At 48.2% G+C, this 11,646-nt stretch overlaps 1 long non-coding RNA gene across 1 annotated transcript; it reads left to right on the top strand.

Moving 5' to 3' along the window:
- The first annotated feature begins 5,845 nt into the window (after positions 1-5,845).
- LOC135421937 (uncharacterized) lies at positions 5,846-7,419 on the top strand. Its single transcript, XR_010434259.1, has 2 exons — positions 5,846-6,342; positions 7,336-7,419. It is a non-coding gene; the product is annotated as an uncharacterized LOC135421937 (long non-coding RNA).
- The last annotated feature ends 4,227 nt before the right edge of the window (positions 7,420-11,646 follow it).

Raw genomic sequence — 11,646 nt, 5'->3', positions numbered from 1 at the left:
TTAGGGAGGATGGTGCAGGTGGGTTGTCATGGAATCAGGGAATCAGAGGATGGGTTGGAAGGGACCTTAAAGACCACCCAATCCCACCCCCTGCCACAGGCAGGGTCACCTTCCACTAGCTCAGGTTGCTCCAACCTGGCCTTGGACACTTCCAGGGATCCAGGGGCAGCCACAGCTTCTCTGGGCAACCTGTGCCAGGGCCTCCCCACCCTCACAAAGAGGAATTCCTTCCCAATATCCCATCTAACCCTGCCCTCTGGCAGTGGGAAGCCATTCCCCTTGTCCTATCCCTCCATCCCTTGTCCCAAGTTCCTCTCCATCTTTCTTGTAATCCCATTTTAGGCCCTGGAAGGGGGTTCCTGACTCCTGCCCTTGCCGAGTCAATGGGGTCTCAAGAGATGAACTCCACCCTTCAGATATTTTCATGGCTCTGTGACAATCAGGGGGCAGGAAGGGAAACCCTCAGGAGCAAAACTGTCCCAACAAACCCCTCAGAGTCCCTGTGCTCCAGCAGCAGCCCCTGGAGCGCCGGCATTTCCCTGTCAACACCCTCCGAGAGAAACCTGAGCCCCGGGGTTTAAAGGCAGATGCTGCTGAGCTTCCTTCCCTGCCTGCACCAGGATCAATCTCTTAGGCTGAACTGCTGCCTGATCCCAGGTGCTGTGCCAGGATCAGCAAGGCCCAGATACCAAGGACAGAGATGTGGCCTGGGAGAACATGGCCCTGAAAGAGGGTCCTCACAGCAAACGGTTTCCCCACCCTTCATAGAAACATGGAATCAGAGAATCATGGAATCAACTGGGTTTGAAAAGCCCTCTGAGATCATCCAGTCCAACCCTTGATCCAACCCCGCTGTGGTTCCCAGCCCATGGCACTGATGCCACATCCAGTCTGATCTTAAAAACCTCCAGGGATGGAGAATCCCCCCCTTCCCTGGGCAGCCCATTCCAATGGCTGAGCACCCTCTCTGCAAAGAAATTCTTCCTAATGTCCAACCTAACCCTCCCCTGGCACAGCTTGAGGCCGTGCCCTCTTGTCCTACTGCTGGTTCCTGGGAGCAGAGCTCGACCCCCTCCAACTGCCCCCTCCTGTCAGGGAGTTGCAGAGAGTGAGGAGGTCTCCCCTGAGCCTCCTCCTCTCCAGGCTGAGCCCCCCCAGCTCCCTCAGCCTCTCCTCACAGCACTTGTGCTCCAGTCCCTTCCCCAGCCTTGTTGCTCTTCCCTGGACCTGCTCCAGCCCCTCCATGTCCTTCCTGAGCTGAGGGCCCAGAACTGGACCCAGCACTCCAGGGGTGGCCTCCCCAGCGCTGAGTCCAGGGGCAGAATCCCTTCCCTGGCCCTGTTGGCCACCCTGTTCCTGAGCCAGGCCAGGATCCATTGGCCCTCTTGTCCCCCTGGGCACACTCTGGCTCCTGTTCAGCTCCCTGTCCATCCCCACTCCCAGCTCCCTTCCTGCCTGGCTGCTCTCCAGCCCCTCTGGCCCAGCCTGGAGCTGCCGGGGGTTGTTGTGGCCAAAGGGCAGGACCCGGCCCTTGGCCTGGTGGAACTTCATCCCGTTGGAATCAGCCCATGGATCCAGCCTGGCCAGGTCCCTCTGTAGAGCCCTCCTGCCCTCCAGCTGATTGACACTCCCCCCCAGCTTGGAAATTTGCTGCTGGGATTTGCATCATGGGATGAAACATGAGTGTTTTCCCCACTGGATGTCTGAACTGCTTGATATTTTTGTCCCTGGTCAAATCTGGGCTTGGAGCCTCCTTCTCCATCATCCAGTGATGAGCTCTCCTTCCACAAAGTTAAATGACCTTCCATAAGTCCTTATGGCCTTAAGATGAAGGAGGGAAGGTTTTGATGGAATATTGGGAAGAAATTCTTTACTGTAAGTGTGGTGAGGCCCTGGAATGAATTTTCCAGAGAAGCTGTGACTGCCTCTGGATCCCTGGAAGTGTCCAAGGCCAGGCTGGAGTAACCTGGGATAGTAGAAGGTGTCCCTGCCCATGAGAAGATCTTGAAGGTCCCTCCCAACCCAAGCCATTCTGGGATTTGAGGATTCTGGGATAAGCAGTTGGTGTGTCCTTCCCTGTGCTTATTGGAAATGACACCTCTAGGACAGAATTGTCCCCACCAGGTTCAAATCCATCCCAGAAAATCATGGAATCACAGTGGGATGAAGCAGGTGTGACCTCACAGGCTTTCAGGCTCTGCTGCCTGGGACAGGATTTTTCTGAGAAGGTGTCCAAGACAGGACAATGGATTTTGTCTCCATGGACCTCTGGGAGGGAGAACTTAACAACTGTCCCCAACTGGGGCCATACTGGAAGGTTACTGGGAATAATTCCAGGTTTGTTGTGACTTGGGCACAATGAAAGTCATTCCACCAGCTTGCACTGATATTCCCAGTAAACCCCCCAGGTAGATGTTTCCTTGGGAAATTCCTCATTCTCAGATTTATTTCAGGGTAAGGCAGGTGAGAGCTTTAGGGATGTAATTCCCTGCAGGATTATTCAGGTTTGTTGTGACTTGGGCAGAATGAAAGCAATTCCACCAGCTTGCACTGATATTCCCAGTGATCCCCTTCCAGGCAGAAGTTTTCTTGGGAAATTCCTCATTCTCAGATTTTTTTCGGTGTAAGCCAGGTGAGAATTTTAGGGCTGTAATTCCCTATATAATCATCCAGTTTGGTTCTGACTTGGGCAGAATGAAAGCCATTCCACCAATTTGCACTGATGTTCCCAGTGATCCCTCCTGGCAGAATTTTCCTTGGGAAATTCCTATTCTGAGATTTTTTTCTTTATTTGTGTGAGCCAGGTGAGAGTTTTAAGGATGTAATTCCCTAAATAATTATCCAGGTTTGTTGTGATTTGGGCAGAATGAAACCCATTCCCTCAATTTCCAGTGATATTCCCAGTAATCTCTCCAGGTAGAAGTATCCTTGGGAAATTCCTCATTCTCAGGTGTTTTTCTCTGCAAACCAGGTGAGAGTTTCAGGGATGTAATTCCCTATATAATCATCCAGTTTGGTTCTGACTGGAGCAGAATGAAATCCATTCCACCAATTTGCAGTGATATTCCCAATAATCCCTCCAGGCAGATGTTTCCTTAGGAAATTCCTATTCTGAGATTTTTTTCTTTATTCATGTAAGTCAGATGAGAGTTTCAGGGATGTAATTCCCTAAATAATTATCCAGTTTGGTTCTGACTTTGGCAGAATGAAATCCATTCCATAAACTTAAAGTAATATTCCCAGTGATCCCCCTCCAGGTAGAATTTTCCTTGGGAAATTCCCCATTCTCAGATTTTTTTCAGTGTAAGCCAGGTGAGAATTTTAAGGCTGTAATTCCCTAAATAATTATCCAGTTTGGTTCTGACTTGGGCAGAATGAAAGCCATTCCACCAATTTGCACTGATATTCCCAGTGATCCCTGTTGGCAGAATTTTCCTTGGGAAATTCCTATTCTGAGATTTTTTTCTTTATTTGTGTAAGCCAGGTGAGAGTTTTAAGGGTGTTATTCCCTAAATAATTATCCAGGTTTGTTTAACTTGGGCAGAATGAAAGCCATTCTGCCAACTTGCACTAATATTCCCAGTAATTCCTCCAGGTAGATGTTTCCTTGGGAAATTCCTCATTCTCAGATTTATTTCAGTGTAAGGCAGGGGAGAGTTTTAGGGATGTAATTCACTGTAGGATTATCCAGGTTTGTTGTGATTTAGGAAAAACAAAACCAATTCCACCAGTTTCCAGTGATATTCCCAGTAATCCCTCCAGGCAGAAGTTTCCTTGGGAAGTTCCTCATTCTGAGATTTATTTCACTGCAAGCCAGGTGAGAATTTTAAGGCTGCAATTCCCTAAATAATTATCCACTTTGGTTCTGACTTGGACGGAATGAAACCCATTCCACCAACTTCTGACATTCCCAGGAATCCCCTGTGAGTTCCAGGATATTCCATGATTTTTTGACTTATTCCTAATGCAGAGCATGATGTCTGATCCCCAGCTCTCTTGGGACCAGCTCCCAGCTCTGGGTGCCAATTGTCCTGGGGGCTGGGTGTCCAACCCCTCCCAGGGGTTGGCAGGGGCTTGGAACTGGATCATCCTGAAGGTCCCTTCCAACCCAAACCATTCCAGCATTCCCTGATTCCCCCCCCCCAGGCAGTGGGAGGTGTGATCTGGTCCCTGTGGTTCGTAGCACAAACCAGGAGTGTTTTCTTGCTCTGCTGAGTTTGTTTTCATCCCTTAAGATTCCACCCTTAATACTCGACGAAGATATTAAATGGTATTTTTGGCCCCCCCCACCCCGTGGGATTTGTCATCTCTTTTCCAAGGCAAGCAACTTCTTCAATTAAAAAAAAAAAAAGAAAAAGAAAGAAAAAGAACGAGAAAAGGCAAAAAGCCCCATAAGAGTGGCAAACTCTGAGTTTTAAACCCAGGGAAAAACAGACTGAATGACCGACTCTACAACACATCCCACTTCAGAAAGCGACGGAGGACGCAGTTTATCTCCCTTTGAGTCGGTGCTGGGGGTTTATCCCAGCTTGGAAAAGGGGGATATGAACCTGGAAAAGGGGGATATGAACCTGGAAAAGGGGGATATTACTCCCCATCAGTTGAGGGGCTCAGAAGACCTTGTGGTGCTGCAGGAACTCTCTGAATTGTGTGTGTGTTGTTTTCTTTCCTCGGTGAGAGTTTCTGGCGGGTGATTCACAAAGTGCCCCCGGTGTTTATTTTCCTTTTCCTCTGCTCCTCCACACACTGCCCGTGTTCCAGGAACCATGACAGGGCTGTTATTGCTAGAAGGGAGCTTGCTGCCAGTGGGTTACATTCCCAACCAGCTGCTGAAGGCAGGAATTCCAGGCAGTGCTCCCCAAACTCTATAGTTTTGTCCTTTGCAATATTCCTGAGCCTTTGTTTGTGTGGTTTTTTGTTGGTTTTTTTTTTTTTGGAGATTTGCAAATCCCGACAGAAGATAATTAAGAATTTCCACTTGGGAAAGGGGATTTGGGGGGGGGGGGGGGTGTCTTAAAACATCCCAGGGTTTGCATCCTGCAAGATCCAGAAGGATTTGTGTCCATTTATGGCCACGTGCTGCGTCCTGGCAGGGGAAAAGTGGCATCACTTCATCCAAGTGGGGAAACTCTACCTGTCCAAGAACGTGCAGCTCCAACACCATCAGCAGTGTTGGATCATCAAAGCTGAGCATCACAGGTTGGGTTCAGATCCAGGGAAGAAAAACGAGGCTGGGGAAGGGACTGGAGCACAATTCCCATGAGGAGAGGCTGAGGGAGCTTGGGGGGCTCAGCCTGGAGAAGAGCAGGCTCAGGGGAGACCTCCTCACTCTCTGCAACTCCATGACAGGAGGGGGGAGCTGAAGGGGTGGGAATCTTCTCCCAGGAAGCAGGAGTAGGACAAGAAGGCTCGGCCTCAAGCTGTGCCAGGGGAGGTTTAGGTTGGATATTGGGAAGAAATGTTTTCCATGGAGAGTTCTCAGCCATTGGAATGGGCTGCCCAGGGAAGTGGGGGATTCTCCATCCCTGGAGGTGTTTAAGATGAGACTGGATGTGGCATCAGTGCCATGGGCTGGGAACCACAGCGGGGTTGGATCAAGGGTTGGACTGGATGATCTCAGAGGGCTTTTCCAACCCAGCTGATTCCATGATTCTATGATCAAAGCATGGAATGCCCTGGGCTGGAGGGGACCTTAAAGATCATCTTATTCCATGAGTAGGGACAACTTCCACCAGCCCAGGTTGCTCCAAACCCCATCCAACCTGGCCTTGGACACTTCCAGGGATCCAGGGGCAGCCACAGCTTCTCTGGGCAACCTGTGCCAGGGCCTCACCACCCTCCCAGCCAAGAATTCCTTCCCAGTACCCAAACTAAACCCAGCCCCTTTCAGTGTGAAGCCATTCCTCCTTGTCCTGTCCCTCCAGGCCCTTGTAAACAGTCTCTCTCCATGTTTCTTGCAGCTCCTTCAGGTCCTGGAAGGCCACAGTTAGGTCACCCCAAATCTTCTCTTCTCCAGGTCGAAAGAGAGGTAGAAGAGACTCAGGTTTTATAACAGTTCTGCCCAGCATCCAATGGTTTTAGAGAAAAATCTGTTGGAAGAGGGGAGGAATAACTGCACTTGGAATGACCAGTTGTCAAGGAATGACCAGTGGAATTCTCTCTGAGTGTTGGTAGGACACCACCAGCAGGTGTCACAGCACTGGAAACAGGTTGGATAGGGCTCTGAGCAACCTGACCCCGTGGAGGATGTTCCTGACCGTGGCAGCGAGGTTGGAAATGGATGAACTTTATGATCCCTTCCCACCCAAACCATTCTGGGATTCTATATTCCATGGAAATTAGGTATGGACGGGAAGAGAAGTTTCTGTGGAGACCTCAGAGCAACCTTTTCAGTATCTGAAGGGACTACAGGGAAGCCAGAGAGGGATTGTTCCTCAGGAACTGGAGTGCCAGGACAACGGGGAATGGGTTCAAACTGAAAGAGGGTACAGTTAGGTGGGATATTGGGAAGGAATTCCTGGCTGGGAGGGTGGAGAGGCCCTGGCACAGGTTGCCAAGAGAAGCTGTGGCTGCCCCTGGATCCCTGGAAGTGTCCAAGGCCATCTGGGCTAGGGGAAGATGTCCCTGGTTGATCTTTAAGATCCCTTCCAACCCAAACCATTCCGGGATTCCACGAAGATTAAAAAGCAGGGTTGTGGTGTCACAGTCACACTGAAACTCTGAGTGAGGGATGAAGATGAAACCCAGAAACATGGTTTGAACATCCAACATGAAACCCAGAAACGTGGTTTGAACATCCAACACCAAACCCAGAAACATGGTTTGAATATTGAACACCAAACCCAGAAACATGGTTTGAATATCAAACACCAAACCCAGAAACATGGTTTGAATACTGAACACCAAACCCAGAAACATGGTTTGAACATCCAACATGAAACCCAGAAACGTGGTTTGAACATCCAACACCAAACCCAGAAACATGGTTTGAACATCCAACACCAAACCCAGAAACATGGTTTGAACATCCAACAGGAACCTTGACCCAACCAAATCCAGGCAGTGGGAAGACCAACAGGGATCAAGGATGTTTTCCCACTGCTTTTCTCCCACGGTTCTCATCCAAACCTTCCCCACAACCTCAATTTTCTACACACCAGTTGATCCTGCTGGTTTTTTGGCCACTGTGGAGCTGCCCCGGGGTGTCCAAGTGGGACTGGAGGAAGTGGCAAGTGGTCAACAAATAAAAGCCTGATGGTGCCACATGTGGGAGATTTTGGCAGCCTCTGGAGCTCCAATAATTTTGGTTACAACTCCTTCCTTCCTTCATTTCAGGAAACAAAACCTTGTGGCAAAGCCTTCTTGGAAACACCACCAAAATCGACGCTTTTAATTAAAAAGACAAACAGCAAATTAAAAGGGTAATTGCGCCTGAGGTTGGAATTTTCCTGCTGGAAAGTTGGAAAAGTTGTTGAAATAAACACTTTATTTTTTTGTGCTCATGTCCAAACATTTCTGCTACAAAGAATAAATGTATTTCCTGGATTAGGAAAATAAAAATAAAAGGCTTGACCGTGCTTTGGGAGAAGAAATTCTTGGTGATGTTCAGGTTAAATGTCACCTGGTGCAACTTGAGGCTGTTTCCTTGTCCTGTCACTTGTTCCCTGGTAGCAGAGCCTGATCCCAACCTGGGTCCAACCTCTTCTCAGGGATTTGGAGAGAGTGAGAGCTCCAGAAATCCATGTTTAACATAAAAACCTAAACCTGGCTATTCTGGGATCAGCCTAATATTTCCCATTTCCCGAATCCTGTGTAAAAACGGGACAAATGTGCATTAAAATTATATTTTCCATGGCTTTTTTACTGTGATATACACTAGTCATCCTCACACAAAAACAGACCGAAGTTGGTTTTCCAGGGTTCATTCCCAGGTACAAAAAAAAAAAAAAAGGGCAGGAGGGCAGGTGTCTATTTAGGAATCCTGAAATCATTTGCATGTGGCTGAGGAATGATTTTCTTAGGAAAATTCCGAAGTCCCAGTCCTGCTCTCCAGGGAATTATCTGAGACTTGCAACCTGGAATTCAGAGAGATGATATTAAACAACTTTTTTCATTCCAGGTGGGTTGGAAAATTGGTTCTCCTGCTATGAAACCTATTCCCTGCTCGGTGCAGAACATAAAGATGTATCAGATGCCCCTTCCTCCCCCCTCCATCATTCCTTAAAGTTGGATCATCCACGTCTGGAAAGGGGCATTTATTTTTATTACAATGTCTGTCTTTTCTAAAAATATTCCCCCCAGATTCCTGGGGCTGGGACAGCTGTGGAATGCAGCTCCTCTCCTCGGATTGCTCCATTTAATGCCTTCAAAAGGATTGGCCTTGTCCTTCCTCCTTCCTCCCATTGAATTTGAACCTGGACTGTGCAGGGAGCAGGGACAAGGGCCTGGAGTGACAGGATAAGGGGAAATCACTTCAAACTGAAAGGTGGAAGGTTTAGTTGGGATAATTGGGAAGAAATTTTTCCCCGTCAGACACTGGAAGAGATTTTTACATTTATTTCCACTCACCTGGAGCTGCATCCCTGGATGGAGACTCCAGGAGGGAAAACTGCCCCATTTGACACTGAGGAAAACTCCAGAACAGGTTTCCCAGAGAAGCTGTGGCTGCCCCTGCATCCCTGGAAGTGTCCAAGGCCAGGTTGGAGCAACCTGGGCTAGTGGAAGGTGTCCCTGCCCATGGCAGGGGGTGGAATGGGATGAGTTTTAAGGTTCTTTCCAACCCAAACCTAAATCATTCCATGATTCCATGTTTCTGTGATGTGGACCCAAGGATCACCACGTGAACAGAGTCTTGTAGGAATGTTCCACAGAGATGGAGAAGGACTTGGGACAAGGGATGGAGGGACAGGAGAGCAGGGTTAGGTGGGATATTGGGAAGGAATTCCTGGCTGGGAGGGTGGGGAGGCCCTGGCACAGGTTGCCCAGAGAAGCCGTGGCTGCCCCTGGATCTCTGGAAGTGTCCAAGGCCAGGTTGGAGCAACCTGGGCTGGTGGAAGGTGTCCCTGCCCATGGCAGGGGGTGGGAATGAGATGATCTTCAAGATCCCTTCCCAACCCAAACCGTTCTGGGATTCCAGGAGTTTTATTTCAATCTCTTGACTTTCCTGAGGTGAAACATGAGCAGTCCCCAAGTTGTTGCAGCACATGGACATTTGCCTGCATTCCTGCAGGGAAAAGAGGGAATTCTGTGTGCCAGGGAAAGGCCAGGACACCCTGATGAGACAGGGACAGAGTGCAGAGCTCCATCCATGGAATTTGTCCTCACTAATCCCCTGATGAGGCTGCAGGGATACCACAAAGAGAAATTATCTTGTTTAGAGCTTTGACTTCTTCAAATGGTTGTTGCCCCCAAATCCAGCTGGACTTTTATGAAAAGGTATTTTTTTTAAATTGGGAATTATGACTTTAATACACTTCTTTTAACAACTCCCACTTCTGAACCATATTTGTTCATCATTGCTTTGCCTCGTGGTCCAATTTATGTTCCAAATCACCCTCAGCTTTCCCAGGGACAGGAATATTTGCTCTTCTGTACCACACACAGGCAAATCACTGGCAAATTCAAAGCAGATCCCACTGGATTTCTACATTTTATATCACAAAGACCTTACAAAGCATGTTTTATCCCAAGCAAGTTGTGGCTTGAATGGAAACAAATGAGAGGCCAAACTTTCTCATCAGTGATGACCAGATAATTGGTCATCACATAACTCCTCAGGGGTTGCAAAGGACCAACCTGGGCTTTGTGGTGACCCCTTGCTTAGAAGGGTTTGCTCATGATCCTTGGAATTTTTGGATGCCTAAATGATCTGTTAAAGTGTCAAACAGGCTGGAGGGTGCTTGGTTTGTCTGAGGAAGAACTTGGTTAACGTTGAATTGTGAAGAAAGGGTTGGATGAAAATTGTGGGTTGGACGTTGACCCCACGTCAAACCAGGTTGTGCCACGTGGTTCAGGTTAACATGCCTGCAACCATGGCCATGGATCATGATCCCAGGAAAAATGGATCCATGTAAAATCAGGATAATGCCCGTGTGGATGCACCATGAAAACCAGTTTTACAGACCCACAGAATCCCAGAATGGGCTGAGCTGGAAGGGACCTCCGAGGATCATCGAATCCAACTGCTGGCCCATCCCCAGGAGTCACACCCTGTGACCCAGCTTGGTTACAGGATGTCCAAGGAACATCCCCTTGATCTCAGGAGGGATTTAGGGATTTATAGACCCCTCCTGCCCAGCCTTTTGCATAAAGTCTTCTGGCTTTGTCAATAATGACATTGGCTGAGAAGAAACGACACGAGTCTTTCCATTAAATTTGGGAAAATTCAAAATATTTCTTAAAAAGAAATATATTTTGCTATGAATGAATTAAAGACATGTCTGAAGAACTGGTGTTTCTATCCTCTTGCCTGCAGAGGTCTATGGGTACAGCACTGAATAAATTCATCTGCTCATCAGTGATGATCAGATAATTGCCCTGCTCCTCCGGGGTTGCAAAGGGCCAACCTGGGCTGTGTGGTGACCCCTTGCTTAGAAGGGTTTGCTCGTGATCCTTGGAATTTTTGGATGCCTAAATGATCTGTTAAAGTGTCAAACAGGCTGGAGGGTGCTTGGTTTGTCCGAGGAAGAACTTGGTTAATGTTGAATTGTGAAGAAAGGGTTGGATGAAAATTGTGGGTTGGACGTTGACCCCACGTCAAACCAGGTTGTGCCACGTGGTTCAGGTTAACGTGCCTGCAGCCATGTCCATGGATCATGATCCCAGGAAAAATGGATCCATGTAAAATCAGGATAATGCCTGTGTGGATGCACCATGAAAACCAGTTTTACAGACCCACAGAATCCCAGAATGGGCTGAGCTGGAAGGGACCTCCGAGGATCATCAAGTCCAACTGCTGGCCCATCCCCAGGAGTCACACCCTGTGCCCCAGCTTGGTTGCAGGATGTCCAAGGAACACCCCCTTGATCTCAGGAGGGATTTAGGGATTTATAGACCCCTCCTGCCCAGCCTTTTGCATAAAGTCTTCTGGCTTTGTCAATAATGACATTGGCTGAGAAGAAACGACACGAGTCTTTCCATTAAATTTGGGAAAATTGAAAATATTTCTTAAAAAGAAACATATTTTGCTATGAATGAATTAAAGACATGTCTGAAGAGCTGGTGTTTCTATCCTCTTGCCTGCAGAGGTCTATGGGTACAGCACTGAATTAATTCATCTGCTCATCAGTGATGATCAGATAATTGCCCTGCTCCTCAGGGGTTACAAAGGGCCAACCTGGGCTGTGTGGTGACCTCTTGCTTAGAAGAGTTTCCTTGTGATCCTTGGAATTTTTGGATGCCTAAATGATCTGTTAAAGTGTCAAACAGGCTGGAGAGTGTTTGGTTTGTCCAAGGAAGAACTTAGTTAATCTTGAATTGTTAAGGCCCATTCTTCATTTTATTGGAGACATGTCAGAGCAGGACAGGCTGTCAGGGAAGGGAATCAAGAGATGGATGAAGGTCTTTGAGGAAGAGCCAGATGGTTCAGAGGGGCAGCTGACCACAGACAAACAAAAATTCTGGCTGGTGATCAAGGCAGGTACCAGC

The sequence above is a fragment of the Pseudopipra pipra genome, chromosome 1 (assembly GCF_036250125.1).
Source record: "Pseudopipra pipra isolate bDixPip1 chromosome 1, bDixPip1.hap1, whole genome shotgun sequence".
In the NCBI taxonomy this organism is placed as follows: domain Eukaryota; kingdom Metazoa; phylum Chordata; class Aves; order Passeriformes; family Pipridae; genus Pseudopipra; species Pseudopipra pipra.
Note: the sequence above shows the minus strand (reverse complement) of the source record. Positions and strands in the feature narration are given on the sequence as shown.